The sequence below is a fragment of the Jaculus jaculus genome, chromosome 3, assembly GCF_020740685.1.
Source record: "Jaculus jaculus isolate mJacJac1 chromosome 3, mJacJac1.mat.Y.cur, whole genome shotgun sequence".
Taxonomy (NCBI): domain Eukaryota; kingdom Metazoa; phylum Chordata; class Mammalia; order Rodentia; family Dipodidae; genus Jaculus; species Jaculus jaculus.
The window spans coordinates 44,524,276-44,546,131 of NC_059104.1; the positions used below are offsets into that span (position 1 = coordinate 44,524,276).

Below are 21,856 nucleotides of genomic sequence, written 5' to 3' on the forward strand. Positions count from 1 at the left end.
CAGTACAATTTCCTTCAAATCCATCAAACACCATGGACACAAGATCATGCAGCTCATCTAATTTGGGGAGTTTTTCCCCTCTTGGTGAAAATACTTATATGTGTTCCTAGCAACCATAAGTATTAGTTTTAATAATTGTAAATAGAGCTGACCTTCTGCTGATATATTCTTGGGCTGGTCATGCATAAGAGGGATGGTGCTCCTATAGAAAATACATACCTGTGCAAATGCAGGTGTGGAGTTGTAATTCTGATGTTCCATTTATCTATGCAAATTCTGGAATAATGCAAAGGAAGACATCCTTCTATACTTCTGAAGGTTGGATTAACTCAAAGAGGTAAATCAGAAAATTAACTTTGTCAGATTTGTGTAACAGACAGAATTGAACTCAAAACAAATGTTAACTGTGTCCTTACAATAACTGCATCTTATAGAAATTTCCTTTTCCAGCTCATGGGCTAAAGGAAACTCAACACAAGCCTCAGAGACATCACACATTCACTTTTAACAATAGCCTATGGAAGAGGAAGCAAGCTGTTTGTAAGCCTGGAGACCACAGCTTGTAATTCTTACATAATTACAACTGAATAAGTATTTTCTTCCAGCAAATAACATCAAATCCAATGATGAAATGGCAGACTTGGGAGGGGGTGCTAATTTACTTGTTCTTGACATTTTCATACAGATATTCAGTGCATTTTCGATCCCTCTTCCCATGTTTTTCCTTTCTTTTCCTCCTGCACTCCCACTAAAACCCTACTTCTTCACATTATATCCCCCACTCTATTTTCATGCCTTATTTTTCTTGAGAGTCATTTCCTTAGTAATGGGTAGGAGGGTATTGACTGGAGAATCATGCAGTGGCCACACCATTGAAGGACATGACTTCCCCTCTTCATGTTTGTTCTCATAGACTGGAATTGCTCCCAGCCTCAATAATAGACGTTTCTGTATGTGATGAGTGGAGATGAATACAGAGATACAAAATTACTAAGGAAAATTACTAAGACAAAGTAACTAATTGTAACTCAATCCGAAACATGACATCTAAACCACAACCTCCAAGGAACTTCTCACAAGAGGTAGAAAGAAAGACAGAAAAAGAGGAGGATGGGAAGCGAGGCCACAGAAGGGTATATTGTGAATAGCACAAGCTGTCTACGGCCATACCACCCTGAACGCGCCCGATCTCGTCTTAATAGCACAAGCTTTATTATATATATTTTTTTTTTTCAGAGAACTCAGTGTAGCTGAGAAATGTACTAAAAATGCACACCAAGTTTGTATTACATTAATTGACAAGACCTGTTGTCTATCTAGAATCTTTGCAGGTATCCGATTTCCTTAAAGGTTTTGTCTCCATGTCATGAGCAAACATTATACTGTGTCTCTTGTAACCTGACCAAGTTCTTGCTAATACCCAGTATTGGAGTGAGCATTCATAGATGTTCTACACTTGCTAATGTGTCAGTTGTTCTTAGAATGAGGAAAGATTTGAAGAGAAATATCTGTGACTACAGGTCACAGTAGTAATCCGACCTATTTCAGTCACTTGATAAATTAAATTAATTGTTGTGGATAATTCCTATTTACAAACAACATATTTCTGTATTTGCATACTTGACCATTCCATTTGTTTAGGAAAGTTGTCTTCCTGTGGTAACTTGCTTTTTAAATCATCTTTACTCAGTTTTTCTTTATGCATCTGTCACTCTACTTTTAACAAGTGTTTTCATGGCACAAAATTACCAAGGTCTGCCCTTTATTTGAGACCGTTATACTTGCCACATGAGATTTTGTTTCATAAATACTTATTTCAACTTCCATTATCTAAATATCTTCCATTATGTAAAATCCATGTTCTCTGTCATAAACAGATACAGTGGCCTGCAGCTGTTTCCATGTAGAATCTCTAAATCCTGGCCTTGATCTAAATAAGTATGTGACCTTTGGAAAATCTCTTTATCTCTCTGAACCCACCTTTCCTAGTGCAAAGATCAGTGTTAAGGGAGATGCTCTCTAATGTTTCACTTGGGTAGTTCTAACACGTACAATCTTATCTACAATACACACCAATATTCCTGCCTTTTCCCCCTTGTAACAGAGAGAACATGATGGAATAGTGGAAAGGGACCAAGCATCTCAGAACCCCAGTGGTTTTCTATCAGACATTAAGGAAGACAAGGATCCTGACAGGGTTTACAGGGTCTGTCAGTTTGCCTTCCTTTTTTATAGCTCTTTGCTCACTTATCTCTGTTCTTCCTCCTCCACAATCCATCTTTAGAGCATATTATGAGAATGGAGTAAAACACTGGAGCAGAATAGTGTGTACAAGCTAATGTGTACTGCATAGAATGAGGTCGCATCACAGGTATGGGTGCCTGTTTCAGGCACAGAACTTCAATTCTGCTTGTGGCCCAAAGCTGTGAGAAAGGCGAAGGACATTAAATATTGTCAATGTGACTCTGCTGATCTGCCTCCCATGGAAAATGAGGAGCCCCCATCCCCCAGTAAACTGCTGAGGGCAATATGAATGTGTCATCCCTATGCAATGTGTCATCTCTCCGGATCTTATGCTTCTTAAAATGCAAACATCCTGACATGCTGAGTGATTTTGAAGGGCAGTTTTGACTATACCTGAGTCTTTCCTTAGGCACTCGTTTTAAAATGTATTCAAGAGGTATTACTGCCATAGGTTTGAGAGTAAGTCCCAAAGCAAAACAAAACCAATAAAAAGACAAAATTAAAAACAAATCAGTTAATCATAAAAGAATCCTTCTTGACGCCCATTAAATTTTTGCTTCTGAAATTCCTCAAAGTATAAAGAAGCCAGTGGAATTCATCTCTTCAGCTCCTTAGAAGGAATCCAAACAAGGTGTGGTTTCTTTAATGACACAACATTTTGTTCTTAACCACATTATTGTGTTATTATGGGGAGGTGTGGTAGTTGTGCATACATAAACACTTATGTGAACACGTACACACATTTTAATCACCTGCTATTGCCTTTAAATGACTCATTGTCCTGAAGTATTTTCTTAATAATTTTCTGAGTAAGTAAATGTATATGATTTAAGTATAACTAATATCTTCTCAAAGAAATGCTGTGATAGTTCCTTCCTAAATTCACTTTTAAAGTAAAGTCAAATATTCTGGGAAGGTATTTGGGAGGTGTGAATAGTCTCATTTAGGATGATTGGTTGAGCTCAGTTTCCTTATTCTCCTGTATTCTACTTGTCATCAAACCCTGACAGGGGGCAAGAGGCCATGGGTTCTGATGTCTTGAGCAATCATTCCATATATCATAATTAATATCTGCATTGCTATTCTTGTCAAGAAAAGGAAACACTGAATATCTTAATGCTTAGAAATGTAGTCATTCCTTTTCTTCTAATCTTAGTAGTTCTGTTTAAACTCTTAGGCTTGCTTTTCAAAGGGAAACTCAGAATGTATCATGATTCATAGCAAAGTCATGCTCCTCTTAAATAAAATAGAAGTATTTTAAAGGGAAATTCAGAGAACTATCCTAGCACACAGTCTTTTGCCAGCTATCTGGATATGAAATGCATGTCTAGTTTCAGCAGCAAAGTTTAAAGCTTCCAGGTATGCTTGCACCAATGAAACTAACATGTTTACCAGGGTTAGTAATAAAATCATTTTATTGGCTACTAGCATATATAATTTCCATGTTCACATAGCCACTTTCTCATCTGAAAATGAAACCTTTTGAATTAATGAGAACTTTATCAAGCAGTCACCAATAAGTAGGCCATTGAAGAAATATAGGAAACACATGTGGCCTGGGTCTTGTTCTCTAATGACATGGAAGCAGCAGATGGCTTGGGTAAAGATGTGTCAGTGCAAGGTGGTAAATTTTAAATAGTGAGAGAGTGTCAGCTCACCTAAAATCCATCCTGCTTTCCTGTCTCTAAGGCTCTCTTAAGTGTTACCACTCAAGTTAAACTTGACTGTATCCAGTTCTTGATTAACATGTTTAAATGCTGTTGTGGTGACTATATGTGACAAAGAAAGCTGGGCCCATTTTTATAGTCAGTACCAATCATGTCATCCAAAATCATCAAAGTTGTTTTTACACCTATCACTGAGATAACCACACACACAAAAAAAAAGGATGACTCGGTTTCTTCCCATTCATCTACTATATGTTGGTACACTCAAATACTATGAATTCAGAATTTGTTTTTGTTTTTTTTTTTTTGTTTCATAGAAAAACATTAAAGAATAAAACAAAGCCAAAATCCAGCATGTCTTTGAGGAAAGGAGCTAAAATACTAGGATATCAATATATACTAATTCCGGATAATAGTAATTATCACATTTTCCACATTCTAAATATGTAATATAATATCACTTGGAACTCTGTTTCATTATTGAAGCTTTTAAAAGTGAAGGAAGCTTCCCATAAACAGACCTAGAATATTTCTAGTCCATTGGTTCTGCAGCTGAGTACAGTAGGCCCCGTGGAGCTGAGCAAGTGAAGAAACAAACTCAGTAGGAAAGAAGAAAACATCTGTTCCATAGTGTGACATGTTGAGGACAATTCAAGCAGCCTAGAAGGGCAAAATAATAAGAAGCATTTTTAAACCTCAAAGAAGCTCTGAAAACACAGGTAGGCCTTAGCCATCTGCTATGAACTGATATAGAGGACTAGGTTTCTATTTGCTATTTGTATGGTTTGAAACAAATACTCTGAATTGCTATAAATCATAGCCTGTCCATCTATAGTGACTACTTTTATCAACATGTGAACGTAAGATTGAAATGCATATATTGACCAACTTGCATAGGAATTCAAAAGAAGGCACCCAGCCAGGAAGCACATATCCAGACAGCACCAGTGACAACAGTAGTGATGCCCATTAACCAAAAATATATTTTGTCTAAGCCCAAAATTTCTCAGTGCTTGATCTACGCTTGTTTATCTGGATCCTACCCACACAAACCTGATTTTTATGGAACAAAAACATAAATTAGTAATGCCATTTCAAAATTATTTTTTTAAGTAATTTGAATATAACCTTCTCAACCCTGCAAATAAATTTGTTGGAAGTTGAGGAATCTTTATATTATAACATGAGCAATTGAAAACCAAAGCTTTTGAAAACATCTTTGCTATCGCCCCTTGTTCATGACTTTTCACAGGTGTAATCACTGATAGATATTTATAGTTTGCTCCAGGAGTTCAATCAGGTGAGTTTGTCTTGCAATTCTAGTTATATGTCCTCTGTTCTGCTCAAGTGAGAATATTCTATTTGTTAGAAAAGACTACTTTTTGGTGAATATACCAGTCAGTACCAACAGGGCATGGTTTTGATTTAGTGAGCAATGCTCATTTCTAGAAGGAGTTCACTCAGTCCAGTGCAGTCATCTCACAGCAAACATGGATAAATGAGATTGGGAGAGTATGATTAAGACCTGCATTATATAGTTAGGTGGAGTACGATAATATTAATCTGAATCAAGTAGCCCAAATAGAGTTGTGGGTATCTACTTAATGGGCAGATGAAGGGATACACACAAAAGCCTACCAAAGTGCTCACAGAAAGATACACCCCATCCACAAATAACATATCTCTAAGTTATTTATCAGTTTTAACACAGCTTTGATATATGTTCTTTGCTGTAGTTCTCTGTACATTCCATGCTGACCGAGAAAACATTTGGAAGAATTTCAGCCAAATAAAAAATTGTCTCAGTGATTTATTTTGAACCAAAGCCACACCAATTCTTGTAGACAACAACTTAACTTTATAAATCTTGTCAGAGGTTCAAAGATCTTGGAACCTTTGACTGTCATCTAGATTAAAAAATAAGGGTTCACTGTGTAGTTCACTTCTATTAGAGAGGAACAAACTGACTTTCTAAGCAGCATTGATAATATTTGGCAAGCTCCAGCTGTCTTGCAATTTTATCATTGTAGTAGACTGAGCCACAGAAGATCACTCAAGGACTCAAACATGTTTTTATACCACTTTGTTAGGTGGTCAAATAATAAATACATGCAATTACTAAATAATTCCAACTTGTGATGAATATAAGACTTGGTGAGTTTTATAATCTTGTACTGGGTATAAAAAAAAAGAAGACAGTACTTTTTTATTATAATAACATAGTCTTTCCAAAATATTTCCAAAATGTTTTCTTAAATATGTAAAAAGACAATGAGATATTTCATTTCCTCTAACTAGCATGGTTTGCATGAACTCATAAGGCTGCCCTGACCATTTAAATATTTTATCCTAAGGCTGAATAGATGGCTTAGTTCGTAAGGCATGTGCCTACAAAGCCTGAGGACACTGTCTGATTCCCCAGTAACCTTGTAAATTGAGATGCACAAAGTGGCGCATGAATCTAGATTTTGTTTGCAGTGGCTAGAGGCCCTGGCCTGCCTGTTCTGTCTCTGCTTCCAAATAAATAAAAATTAAATATATATACATATTTGATTCAAACTTCTTAAATGTACTTGGCCATATATTACTTATATCTACTTATAGCCTATATTGTTTCCCATATATGCATGTACGTTTGGCATATTGATGGTTGTGTACAAAAGATTTTGAGGTGGTTTTGCTCTATTAGTTTGAATATCAAATTTTGTATTCCACTAGGACAGTTATGGTCAGCAACATGACTGAGGTTGAGTGGCACTGTATGCTTTTGGAGCATAAGCTTTCCATGTGTGAGTTTTGGGGTTCAGTTACCAGAACCAAGCAAATAAGCAAACTAGAAAATAATAACAATTTCATACGATAATTTCTGAAACAACTCAAACAAAAATTTCCCTTGTCTTTGTTCTTAGCTTTTTTATTAAAAAATATGCTTAATGTGAGCATTGTTTAAAGATCTAGTGTGATATAATACAGGCAGACTATGTTCACAGATCAATTCAGTGTTAATAATATTTCAAATTTGTCATCATTATTTCATATGTGGAGCCCTGGAGTTGCATGTCCAGCATAGTGAGCATGAGAGGCTGTGAAGTTAAGGAAAGGATAGTAGGAGGTTGGATATTGGGTGTCTCTTATTTTACAAATTATTTCATATCTTTATTCGCTGGGTTTCTCAGTAGAATATTTAACTGTTTTGGGTTGCTAAGGGTATAACTGTTTGGGGGTGCTAAAGGCAGATGTCTACCTTGAGCTGTGAAAGCAAGGCTTCGTGGCAGTCTTCTCCTTTCTCAGGTCCTTCCTACATCAGTACATCTTATTATGAAGTTTCCAAGGTATGCATTCTATGGAGAGTCACTTCATTAACCTCTTCTCAGTTAAGGTCTTTATGTGTCATCTCTTCTGAGTCTTGGGACTGAGAGTCAGTTAAGCTACACCAGCTACTGGGAAATCCTACTTTCACATGATGATGTGATAGTGGCCTCAAAGTTTTCTCTAATTCCAAATTATTCATTTGCTGTCTATATTAATACACGTAAGGATCCAATTGAAGTATATGTATTCTTCTAAAGAATAACACTTAATATATTGATTTAAAATATTATAATGGTAATGACATTATCAGTTATGCCCAAAAGATGTATTATTGTAAGGCATATTAGAAAATAAAAGAAAAAAATATATATATGGATTGAGAGAGAGAGGGTTCCTCAGTTAAGGCCTGAGCTTGATTCCCCAGTTCCCACATAAAGCCAGATGCACAAAGTGACACTACATTGGGAGTTTGTTTGCAGTGATAGGAAGCCTTGGCATACTCATATTCTCTCTCTCTCCCTTTCTCATTCTCTCTGTCTCTTGCAAGTAAATATATAAAATATTTAAAAAATCTTTTCATTAGCTAAACAATAAATAGGTTTCTGTAGTCCTTATACAATTTTTAACTTTGTGTATCCCTCCCCACTATTCTTGTCCCACCTCCTCTTAGACTTGTCTAAACCCTGTATTCTGTCCTTTCACTTTCCCATGTTTTATCCCCTCCTCATATGCCTCCTGGCTTCTCCTCTCTCCAAGCCTCATTCTTGTTTCTTGACTACAAGTACTGAGGCTTGCTAAAACTTACAAACAAATCTAACTCTGCTAAGCTAGTATCTGCATATGGTAAAGAACATGTGACATTTGTCCTCCTGAACTTGAGTTATGTTAAGTATAAATTTTCCAGATATATCTATTTTTCTATGAATATCATAATTATTTATGCTTTGCAGCTGACTAGAACTGTATTTTGTATATGTAATACATTTTCATGTCCATTTAGCAGTATGTGGGTATCTCAGCTAATTCCACTTCTTATCTATTGTGTATAGAAAACAAAAAACATGGCTGAAAAAGTATCTTTATAGTAAAGAGTTGGGTTTTTAGGGTATTTGTCCAGGAGTGTTATAGCTCTATAACAAGTGATTTTTGTATGTTATAGTGTAAAAATGTAATAAATGCTATTTTTACTGATGAACATGGCAAAATTATATCTATTTAATACTGGGAATTAATCATCAAACTACCAATACAGACACAACATATAGACACAACTTACTAAAAACGTGTATCTTTTATTCTTTCATAAAAAAGTGGCAGTCAACAACTGGTAATAAGCAGAGGAAAATCAGTGTAGAAATCTTTGCCAAGTTTAGTTAGATTTTATGAAATTGCATCTTATATTTATCATTTTAAGACTATATTTATCTTTCAAAGACATATATTAATGAACTAATTTCTCTGGACTTCCAAGGTCTTTGAAGAATAAACATAGAATTTGGAATGGAATAGGTAATTTTATTCATCACCCTGAGGGGTAATATTTCTCTGTAATACTCTGTTGTATAGGTCATTTTCAATAATAGTTATGGCTTTTTCAATAATGCCCTTAGGAGATTCATTCAAGCTACAATATTTTATTTTCCCATTTTAATGTAAAGCTGGATTTAAACAATAAAGTTCACAATAATTCCACAATGATATTTTATATATACTCTTAAATGTTATATTAACTCTTTGTGAAATATTTTAATCTACTGATTAAAAAAGTAATTGTTATTTGTCCATATACAATACTATGTTTATGGATCAAGTTCAAGTTTTGAACCTGTTTTCTAATCAACATTTTTTTTTTATTATAAATACTTCCTTTTACTAAAACACACCTGTTCAAAAAGCCTAAATCCTGCCTGGCATGGTGGTGCACACCTGTAATCCCAGCACTAGGGAGGCAGAGGTAGGAGGATTGCCATGAGTTCGAGGCCACCGTGAGATTCCATAGTGAATTCCAGGTCAGCCTGGGCTACAGTGAGACCCTACCTTGTAAACAAAACAAACAAAACAAATCCTGCAATTACCTGTGCCTCAGTGTTCTTGTTCAGAAAAATTGACAATGTACTTATTATTTAATTGATAAAAAATAAATAATTTGATCATAAACTGATAACAAACAAATATCTTAGATATAGCCTGGATATATATCCTACAAAACTGCCCTTCTGAAATCCTCTAAAGAGTTCTGTTGTTAAGGAAATTATGAACTGGTGTTGATGGTTTGTTCATCACGTTAGTGCTCCTGGCTGAGACTCATGGCACGATCATATCTTGCTACCTGTGTCCCCGCAACATGTCTCTGTTCATTAGGAATGTGGTGGATGACACCAGGTCTGAAGATTTATGGAGGGAATTTGGTTGTTAGGGTCCCATAGTTGATGTGTGAGTTCCACTTGATTCTTACACTCCATGTCCAAGAGGATTTGCTTATGTACATTTGATGATGTTCCTGATGTTGAAGATGGTTTACATAATTTGGACAGCAAATAGATTTGTGGCATCAAATCTAAATACAGTTTGCACAAGGGGATCAGAAGACACCAAATCAAGGAAGGAAGGAATGTGAACAGTTCTTCATGCTATGATGATTATGACGGACATAGACAGTCACTCTTTTGATTACAACTATAGGAGATCTCATAGTCCTAGAAACAATGCACTGACAGGAAGACCATGGCATAGCAGAAGCCATTCCAACAATGGTAGATTCAAACACTGAGATCAATCTTTTCCAAGATCTAACCTCAATCCAAGATCATGGGCCAAGTACCGGCCCAAGAAAGAAATGAAGGCTAAATCACATTCTAGGTCTGCATCTCACACCAAATATAGAGGCACCTCTAAAACAGATTTCAAAGCACACTATAGGTCTGGCTCAAGATATGAAAAAGAATCAAGGAAAAAGAACCACCTATATCCAAATCTCAGTCAAGATCACAGTCTAAGTCTATGTCAAAATATACCTCAAGGTCTTGGACTAGTCCTAGGTCCAGGGTCCACTGATAGTACAAACCTAGGCTTGTATCATTCATTTACTCATAGTTTGGAATACTTAAATTAGAAATACAATGTTGCAATGATCCATAAAGAGAAGAAGAAACACACACACACACACACACACACATACACACACACAAAAAAACCAACCCCTCCCCCAAATAAACAGCTGTTAGTTTCCCCTGTACCAGGCAATGGTTATAATTAAAATGATAAGCTGTTGAGAAGCCACTCTTCAGAGTCCAGTTTGTTTAATGTTAAAGGCAGCAACCAATTTGTGGTGTCTCTGTATATTTTTGTAAAGATTGTTGTTTTTTTATACATGAAGTATTTGGTGAAAAAAGATGTTGGTTGAGCATAATTTGCAAAATTTTCTTATTAAAAATAAATTTTCATATCCATATTTGGTAAAAATGTTAACCTAGAAATGTAGCTTGTTTAAAAGATAGAATGGTACAAGTGATACAAAAGTGAGGTTGCAGCCACATTTCAGTACTAACGTCTCAGACACATTTAGTTTCAGAGTGGACATTTATGCCTTGCCAGGGTGTCTATATCTGTGATAATAGATTATTTAAGATGCAGTATGGAATGGTTCCTTTGTTGACCCCACCCTTGGGGAATCATTCCAACTGTGTTAAGAAGCATTATCAAGGACATTGGGATTTTGTTTTGTTTTGTTTTACTGAAACATGTAGGCTTTGCTGCTTCCCCCCCACGCCTGTGGGTTCCTGGGTCCTTGGACTAGCCATGGTCCCCCAAAGGTGTCCTAGACAATTGTGGAGGTGAGCATGGGAGAATCATTCTTGGGAGACAGTTTCAGTGAACAGTTCTCAGTTTATTGTCAGGGAAATGGATTTATAAGCAGTTGAATGTGGGAAGAGGGTCCTAAGGTGCTTCGATATACAAGGTTGCTTGCTGCTTCCCAATTAGCATATGGGGACACTCATTCCAGCATGTAGTCAATGGCAGAGGGAGGGGCTGTGCAAAGGTGCTGGCTGATAGTACATAAGGAGTTTCCTAGGAAACTGGCCAAAGGACACAGGGTTATGGGCAAAGCCTAACTCTTATCTGAATGTCTAGTCATCCGATGCTTGGAGAGGGAGTGGCCTTACTTTCTGCAGATCTTAGGGTTTGAGATTTTTGTCCAGAGGTCCAGGCTCATTGTGACACCCCTCCCAAGAAGGAGGGAGGATCCTGGCTCCCTGAAATCCCTGAGAATGGTGGGGAAGAGCTCTCCTGATGGTCAGGTCTCTGAGATATGACCAGTGGTTTGGGATGCTGTGACCCCTCCATAGCCTGGGGCCTTCCTGTCAGACAGCTTAGGTTTGCTTTAACCCAAGGTGCTTCCTATGCCTGACACCCCCGCCCCCCTGCCCCATTTCTAATATTTGGAACATAAAAATATCAGAAACACTCCCCTTAAAGTTTGAGCATGTCCATGATGACAGAAATAATTTTAAGGGGAAAAGATGTTCTTATGTAATTACTCTAAAATTTAAGGAGTATTGTTGGCCACTGCTACTTAGGTTTTGTTGTTGGAAATTTTTTTTTTTTTTTTTTTTTTTTTTTTTTTTTTTTTTTTTACTGCTTTAGAAGCAAGTAAAATGTTTGAAAGTAGATTTTGTTTGTTTGTGAGTAAAGTGTAATAACCTTACCTTGTAGAACTTGGCGTGTGCATTTTTATCAAAGTTTGCCACTTCATGAGGGAGGCTTGCTCTTTGCACCTTAGATTAGTAGTGTGAGATGAGTTGCAAGACAACACTCTCATCCGAGGTGACTCTCTAGTGCCATGACATTTAATACTGGAAAAATGATTAGTCAGTTTAAGCAAGACTCTCATTACTTAGTTTTGATAAGCAGTGTAGAACATGGCTAAAAATAGGAAGCAATACCCTTAAATATTTATAATTTCTAGTATTTCTCTATAAGATTGGGAGTAAAAAAAAAAAAATGACATGAAATGTCCGATCCCATTTCCAAATAAAAAGCTTCTATCTTTAATAATCTCAGGCTGCTTGCTTGAAGATATGGGTGAGAAATAGTGTGGGGAAACAATTCCTTTTAGAGGCTTACCTTTTCAGTTTTGGTTTTAAAACTGCAGGCCTTGCCTGTACAAGCTGTGAGTGGAATGTGTTTAAAAGGATTGATTTTAGAACCTTTGTGTATTTGATTGTATTTCTAACTTTCATTTCTTTATTTTTTACAGTTAATGTTCATGTTCTACTATGCAATCATTTATATGCATTTTTTTAAAGATTTTTTTGGCTGTATAGTTTAAAGAACAAAAAGTTTACTTAAAACTGTAGCAGTAGTTTGCAGTTCTAGCAAAGAGGAAAGTTATGAGGTTAGAGTTTGTATTTTCTTTCTTATAGAAGCTTCTGAAAAGGTATTTTTATATGTTCTTTTTAACAAATATTGTGTGCAGCCTTAAAACAACAATGCTTGGATCAAACCAAGAGCCAGCTTATTTTCTGCTTGCTATGAATTAAGCAAACATGCTATAAGAAAAACAAAAATGAATGACAAAAAGAAATTATGAATTGTCTGGAAAAATTAAGAGTGGCATTGAATACAGGAAGCAGTTTAATCATGTTTACTTTGGATAGCTCCAGTTGCTTCACCCTCCAAGGCAGAATCGAATACTCTTGGTAGCAGGGCCTGTTGTCCTTATTCATCATGTTTTCCACTTAGACATTCCATACAATGTCCCATCTGTGCTGATAATTACTATTGATGTGCCTTATGTGTGGGTTAGATACGTTCCTATTGACTCTCAACTTTATGGAGAACTTATCTATACCTTTTCCGCAGATTTTCTGTTACTTTGGTAACAAACTTCATTTCTCTCCTCATAAATACAAATAGCAATTATGTATAACATCCCTAAATTAGCTAAAGAGGTTGGCCACTAACATACAAGTAAGTATATGGTACAGGGGGTGATGAGTGCAGCCAAAAATTTTATGAAAATAGATAATGATATAGACAATGCCTGAGTACAGAATATTATTTTTAACTGTGGTCTGGAAAAGGTCCAGTGAAACATTGACATTTCAGAAGACACCTAAGTGGAGTGTGGGAGGGAGTTACTCTCAGACCAACAAGGAGGATATTCTAGGTATGACTAACAGTAAATCATTAGCCCTGAGAGCACGCTTATCTTGATGACTTTAAAACACAGCAAGGGCAGTTTGGCTAGTATGGAATACAGGGAAGGAAAGAGCTGTCATCATGAACCGAAAGTTGGGCAAGATAGCATCATGAAGGAGTTCAAAGTGAAGCATGCCACTTTTCCTCTTGTCACAGGAGGAAGGTGTTCTTCTGCAAATACTGTGGCAGGATGAATGACATTCCATCAAATTGATCTACTTCTCCAGCCCACAGTGTGTGAACAACTTTTGTGACAAAAGGGACATTAAAGATGTAATTAAGAATCTCATGAGGAGGATATTCTGGATGATTCTATAAAAGAACAGTTGTCCTTATAAGTGGAACACAGGAGGGATTGTAGGATAAATGGATAAGACAAGAAAAGTAGAGATGATGTGCTGGAGAGATGGCTTAGCAGTTAAGCATTTGCCTGTAAAGCCTAAGGACCCTGGCTAGAGGCTCAATTCCCCAGGTCCCACATTAGCCAGATGCACAAGGGGGTGCACACGTCTGGAGTGTGTTTGCAGTGGCTGGAAGCCCTGGCATGCCATTCTGTCTCTCTCTGCCTCTTTCTCTCTCTGTCTATCACTGTCAAATAAATAAAAATTTAAAAATACATTAAAAAAAAGAAAAGTAGAGATGGAATGGTGTGTGCTTTCATGATGTCAACCACATCATTAAAACACAATTGGTGGGCTGGAGAGATGGATCAGCAGTTCATGCACTTCCCTGCAAAGCCTAACAACCCAAGTTACAGCTGCTCTGAGATCCTTTCCATTTGATCCCTTACTTAAAAGTTGGCTTGGGGCCTCCCCATAAGCTCTTTTATTCACCAAATATTAGTGACATCTGTATCACAACTTTGGCCAAATGATTATAGATATTATGAATGCTCTCAGGATAGGAAATACTATTGGGTTGAGATTTATGCATAATGACTGTTAAGGATTATTCTTTTTGGTTATTTATTTTGTCCAAATTCAGTAATCAAGTGATCAAAGCATCATATTCAGAGTGATAAATCCATGTGTGTAATGCAGCACATGGAAAGAAAGTGCTCCCAAGTTTGAGGCTAGCCTGGGCTACAAATTATGAGCTCTACACCTGCCTGGGTTACAGAGTAAGACACTTTTCTCAAATAAATAAATAAATAGCAAATTCAGCCAGAATACCAAGTTTGGAAAATGGAAGTAAAATTACAAATTATTGAATTTGGAAATGACAGCTGGAAATGTAAAGATACTGAAGAGTTGGGAATCAGAGATACTGTCCTGGTGCAAGTTGAAAGGTAAAGGGGTAGGCATGTGTACTGGAGAATAATCAGCTTCTATGAGAGGTACGAAGTCATGCAACTATGAGTTCACACCCAAGATGGTGCTACAGATTGCAGTCTGGGGAAGGCTATGGTAATATTAATGGAAACTGAAGCACTTAGGAAAATGAGGGACAGCTCTGGATACTGAAAATTCATAGGTTCCCCACCAAACCTACTGAAGCAGTTTGTGTATGTAGCAAAGCAGTCTCTATGTTTAATAGCTTTCCAGCTAATTCTGACACATGATAAAATCTGAGAACTTTACCTTAGAATATTGGAAAGTGATAAATGGAAGAGAAATAAGTCCTCAATGTCATTGCATCTCAAATTGTGCCTCTTGAACTTCAGCACAGCAGTGTAATTTGAGAAATTTGCATAAACATAGACACTGGGGACAGACTTCACACTCACTCCCTTATAATCTGCATTTTAATCATTTTCTTACATCACTTGTATTCATGTTAACATTTGAGAAACACCAAACTACATTTTCAGGCAAAGTGACAAATAACCCAAAGATCAACATACACACATATATATGTTTACGAAGCACATGGACCAACTCCGTGTTTTTTAACCATTGTTTTTAAAGTTATCCTAAGGTATTTAATAAAATACATAAAATATTAGAGTTTATAATCATTAATAATCTAATGAAGTATTTACCCTGATTTGCTTAAAGAATAAAATAATCTAGGACTGCTCTACCTGAGGGTTTTAAGAGGTATGAGGACTAGCTCTTAGATTAGGAGCCAAACAACACTGTAGTGAAATGCTCTAAGTGAAGATCATCAGAGACCACTGAGCATGAAAATGAACTTCGCCAATACCCCATACCATCATGATTAAATATAGCTGGAGTACAAGACACAGAGGGCAGTATATAAAGGGAATTTACAACAATGGATACTACTGGCTAGGACTCAGACCAGTAACTGCAACTATTTGAAGGAAATAGTGAATTTTATAAAATGTCTACTTTCAACTTGGATTTTAAGTATAAATTAATTTGTGAAATATTATTTCCAGAAATAAATACTCACAACTATATTAAGGATTATATAAGCCTGAATAAGTAAATAGAATTTTTAAATTGTTAATGGTTAAAATGTACATCTAGATTCTTATAATATAAGATATCTATAGCCCCCTTAATAGCCACTCATGATCCACTTTTGTGTCTGATCTAACATATTTTTTAAAATTTTTCATTTTATTTATTTCATAAATACATAGATAGAAAGAGGCAAATAAAGGGAGAGAGAGAGAGATAGAGAGAGAAAGAGAGAGAGAATGGGTGTGCCAGGGCCTTCAGTTGCTGCAAACAAACTCCAGACACATTCATCATCTTGTGCATCAGGCTTACATGGGTCCTGGGGTATCAAGCATAGGTCCTTTAGCTTTGTAGGCAAGGGCCTTAACCACTAAACCATCTCTTCTGCCTTGTTCTAAAATTATTATAGTATCATATGAAACCTGTTAAGGTGCATTAACAGAGTATTTGTTTCAACAAATCCAAAAATCAAGAATTCCCTCAGATTGCATCTGATATTTATAGCAGAGTTGTGCCTACATTGTTATAAGCCATCTACCTGATGGTCCCAGAAATATATTCCAAAATATCTTGCTTTAATACTTATTTTGTTATGCAGAAATAAGAATATCATTAAATGAAAATGTTTTGCTTTATGGTTTATTTTGTTGCATAACTATAAGAACCTTATGGAACTGTTGGGCGGGAGAAATGGCTTAGCAGTTAAGGTATTTGTCTGTGAAGCCTAAGGACCCATGTGCACCTCCCCAATACCCACATAAGCCAGATGCACAAGGTGTCACATGCATATGGAGTTCGTTTGCAGTGGTTAGAGGCTCTGGCATGCCCATTCTCTCTATTTGCCCCCACCAATAAATAAATAAAAATATTTAAAAAATAAGAACATCATGCAACTATTACCACATTGGAATATGGTACCTGGTGTAATCTGAATCCATGTTCCCAGGATAAGGTTACTCATATTTAGCTTCAGAATAAATTTATCCCTTTGAGGTGAGAGAGGTATTTTTGTGCCTACAATCTCTAAAGAATGATACATCACTTCACACATTAACTCTGCTCTTCAGAAGGTGTTTCAGAACAAATGTGAGTTATCTACCTTTTCTGTAAATAATTCAGTTCACAAGCTATAATGAGTTATTCAGTAGATATCAATAATATGAATAAATTTGTTTAGCTGAAAGGCATCCAGGTACTATAAAAAAAATGTTGAGCTATAGTGGAAAGTAAATGTGACCAGCAATAATGTACACAAGGTATTCCAAATAAAATTTGGTCAAAATTTGAACCTTAGTTTACATTATCAGTGAAGGTCTGTGTCATTAAATTGCTGTCATTCAATTGATTATAACATACAATTCTAATGGTGAGAAAGCAGAAAATGCACAAAATTGTCTGAGATAATTTTCTTTTGCACACTCTGTTTTAATAGATGAGAAGTCTTCTGATACTCACACAGTGCAGAAAAAGACAGCAGATATATAAGTGAGTCCTGTCCTCTGTAAAGTTTGTCCACATAGAGTATCTTCTATGGCAGACGGCCTGCTGCTGGCGTGGCCATGGATTATTGTATTTGGATTGACTCCATGTACAAATGTTGACTTTTTTTTCTGTGACCATAGGGAAAATATCTGTATGAGGAATATGTAAAACATTTAGTCCTTGTTTACTTGTGTTGTCAGCTCCATATTGCTGGGATGAGCATCCAAATTAGAAACAGCCTATGGGAGGAAAGGCTTATTTTTAGCTGACAGATCCAGGATAAGTTCCATCATGGTAGAAGAGGCTGGCCCCTTGCACAGATCCAAGCAGGGAGAAACCACCGCCAAACAGCCAGCACGGTGAACCAGCAAGCAAGCAGGGACATATAGCAACAGGACCACCGTAGGGTTCACATTTCTCCGCAAGCCTTAGGCTGGAATTCAGCTCCACCCCTAGTGACACACCCCCTCCTAGGGCTGAAACTGCAAACTCACTTTTAATAGTTCTTAAGTCTGTGGGGGGTGGGGGGATGCATTAAAAAACTACAACAACTAGTTAACCAAAGGTTTGTAGTGTGTGTGTGTCTGTGTGTGTGTTTCTCTAGGTGACTAAATTTGTTCACAATGGTGTGCTCAAATCAGTTACAAAGCTCTGATAAAGCAATTGGGTTTCTACTTGGATTTAGAAATTTAGATAATATTACCAAATATAAGTTCAGATTCCAATACCTAAATGATAGAACAGTCTTCCAGTACAATAAATTGATAATACTTTTGTCCTGTCCTGGGTTTCTCATTAGTAAGATGAGAATAAAATTGGGTGCTTGACTACTAGGTTATATGGGTAACCACAAGGACACTTAAGGAGGAAAATGATACTGTAAGCTTATTCGTTAAAATCCTGTCTTTTATCTTGATTCATATATGAGACCAGGAGCTATAAAATCTGAAATTATTTTTTTTACTACCCATATGAATTTGCTGCTCTTTGCCCTATGATGATCATAGGACTTGATATTTAAGGATTGGTTTACTTTTTATATATTCTATTCAAGTATGAATTAAACTTAACAAAAGTTAAACCTAAACTTGAGTAAAGGACTGAACGAATGGGAAAACACTTCCTTCGAAGTAGATTTGGCCATGCATGGTGGCGCACGCCCTTAATCCCACACTTGGGAGGCAGAGGTAGGTGGATTGTCCTGAGTTGAAGGCCACCCTGAGACTGCATAGTGAATTCAGGTCAGGCCAGGCCAGAGTGAAACCCTAGTTTGAAAACAAACAAACAAGCAAGCAAACAAACAAAGTAGATTTGAAAGTCAGTATCAGTGGAGAAATTATTCCTACACAACTTTCCCCTTAACAGGACCTATGCAGATTCAAGTCTCTTTCACAAAGGGGGTCGTGTTTGCCTGCAATCTGTGTTCATCTCACTGTAGATTTTAACCATATTAACATTGTTTTTTCAGTCAGCTATCTTTCTCTGTGATAAATACCTGAGATAAACAACTTAAAAGGAAGAAGAGACAGTTCATTTTAGCTCCGATTTATGGCTTTTCAGTCCATGTTGTGTCACATGAACACAACACTTTGGGCTTGAAGCTGCACAGTGTCGGGGTTCATGGTGGAGGAGACTATTCACGTCATGCTTTGCCAGTAAACAAAGAGAGGTAGAAATGAAGTGGATCTGAGGTACACCTTACGTGATCAATTTAACTTCCTTTCAATAGGGCTCATCTCCTAAAGATTCTGCCACCCGGCTGGAGATATTGCTTAGCGGTTAGGCGCTTTCCTGTGAAGCCTAAGGACCCCGGTTCGAGGCTCTATTTCCCAGGACCCACATTAGTCAGATGCACAAGGGGGCGCACGCGTCTGGAGTTTGTTTGCTGTGTCTGGAGGCCCTGATGCGCCCCTTCTCCCCCTCCCTCTCCATCTCTCCCCCCCCCCCGCTCTCTCTCCCCCTCTTTCTCTTTCTGTCTGTTGCTCTCAAGTAAATAAATAAAAATAAACGAAAAAAAAATTTTTTTTAAAGATTCTGTCACCTCCCACTAATGCCACTGCCTGGTTACCAGGCCTTCAGTACGGATGTCTTTGGATGGCATTCCACATCCAGCCTGTGGTGCTTATAATACCTAATGCAGCACAAGTCAATGCAAATAGTTATGCAGTATTGTTAGAGAATAAAGTCCTAAAAAGGGTTTGATGATTCTGTGAACAGATATATTTTTAACATTAAAAATATTAACTTATATTAATTATAAACAATGATGAGTTTCATTGTGATATTTTCATGTATGTAGTAGGTTTATCATATTCACCTAGAACATTTTAAACAGTATTTTCATGAGCAATTGTTTGCAATTTTAGAAATGCAGTGCCAAATTTACCATATGTATTTTCTTTTTTTTTTTTTTTTCTTTCTAAGGTAGGGTCTCACTCTAGCTCAGGCTGACCTGGAATTTACTATGTATTCTCAGGGTGGCCTCGAACTTGGCGATCCTCCTACCTCTGCCTCCTGAGTGCTAGGATTAAAGGCGTGCGCCACCACGCCCAGCTACCATATTTATTTTCAATTTAACCTGTTCTCCTGAAAATGCTATACCATATTTCATATAATATCTGAGTTACAATGACAAGGAAATATAAACCATATGGTTGCATTTTTTCTGTATAAGAGTAGAGTTATAACATTTATTCCTATATGACTTTGCTTTACTAGAAGTAATCAGCCATAGAGTAGTCTGAAGTAGAAATTAAATCTCCAAATGGATTGAGCCAAAGGGTAAACATTTCATCAGTTTTGTATGTAAACCCACATTTCTGAAATTGTTTTTTGTTTCTAGCCATACCACCCTGATTGTTCCTGATTCATCTGAAATTTGTAAGCAAATTAAACTATTGTGATTTTCATAGCAACTCTATAAAAAGACAATACCAGCACTGTAATATTAGATATGATGTATTTATAAAATAAATCTAGCTTTCTTATTTCTTTGAGCTCCATCCAGAATTACACAAACCTTTCCCTTTAGCTCATTCCCAGAAAATAAATCAGAATCATGTTTTTGTTTTATTGTCACTCAGATTTCTAACTTTGAAGCTAAATCTTTCAACTAATCATCTTGAAAAACTGCTACTCTACATGCCAGAAACTGTTTGCTCATTACAGCAGTGAATTAATTGGTAATGTGATGGTCCTGCCCCCAGTTATTAGAAAGGGTCCTTCCCCTCAGTAGGGTGGAGTTGCTTGACTATGAAGGCTTTGCTTTTATACCTGCACCTTCCAAAGTCAGTAGCAGAAGGGGCTGGGAAGATGGTACAGTGGTCAAAGGAACTTGCTAGCAAATCCTGCCAGCAGGGGTTCAATTCCCAAGCCACTCTCCTAAGCCAAATCGAATATTAAAAAGGGTGGGGGGGGGAATCAAAAACCTGATGCTCATTTGTAGAAGCTAGCTCATTTACACACATACACACATAAAATAAAAGATAAAAAACAAAAACAATGTGTAGCAGAGAGCTTCAAGTTCACTGAGATAACCTTCCAGACCAGGCACAGTTATGGGGGAAGGGATTTATTGAAGCTCACAGATTCAGAGGAAGATCCATAATGGCAGAAGAAACTGGCCTGCTTTCACAGGTCCAAGCAAAGAGAGAGAGAGAAGCACAAGCCAAAAATCCAAAAGCCACATAGCACAGCACACTTCAGGAACTCCAGCTAGGCACACTTTACATATCTTTAGATTAAAATCTCAAACCCACAACCTCACCTTAATACCTGCCTAGTGTCACTGCCTCCAGCCAAGTGGCTACAGATGCAAAACTACAAACTAATAAACCCTGAATATATTGGGGGCTATGTATTCAAACTACCACACAAAGTAAGTCAGCAGGGCAGCTTTTAGAGCACTGTTAGTGGGAAATATTTTATTTTTTATATTGTTTTTGAATGAGAAGTTGACTTATGCAAAGGTGAAGAGAGCAATGCTTTGAGAACCGATATAAATATTAACTGAAAACTGGAGAGTTGGCTTACTAGTAAAAATGCTTGCCTGCTGTGGTAGTTTGAATAGATGTCCCCCACTATATTCAGGAGTTTATTAAAGCATGTAACTTAGATTTCCAGGTCCCTGGCTGGAGGAGGTGTTACTGTGAGTGGACCCTAGGGTCAAGCTGTAGCAGACAGCTTCAGTTTCCCTGAGATGAACTTCTATATCCGGCACAGTTATGGAGGAAGGGATATTTATTGAAGCTTACAGATCCAGGGGAAGTTCCCCAGCAAAGCCAGTCTCTCTCTCTCTCTCTCTCTCTCCTTTCTCTCTCTCTCTCTCTCTCTCTCTTTATAAGCACAAGAAAAAATTCAATTGTTCAAAAAGTGAAAGAAATTATTTGGAAGGATTTTGTTAGTTACCATAAATCACATTATAAGGATATATAGACCTATGTTCATCATATACAACAAGTAGAATGAAGTATTCCCTTGAATAAACATTTATCATTGCTATAGTTGCCTTATTTTTGCTGAGATAAAGATCTGACCAAAAGCAGCTCACAGGATGAAAGGATTTATTCTGGATTACAATCT

General features: G+C 36.9%; 1 protein-coding gene and 1 pseudogene across 6 annotated transcripts in view; both read left to right on the top strand.

Moving 5' to 3' along the window:
- Positions 1–10,277, top strand: part of LOC105944432 — a 34,475-nt pseudogene extending 24,198 nt beyond the window's left edge.
- Positions 1–21,856, top strand: part of Pcdh9 (protocadherin 9) — a 943,568-nt gene that overhangs the window by 914,046 nt on the left and 7,666 nt on the right. The window lies entirely within an intron of this gene.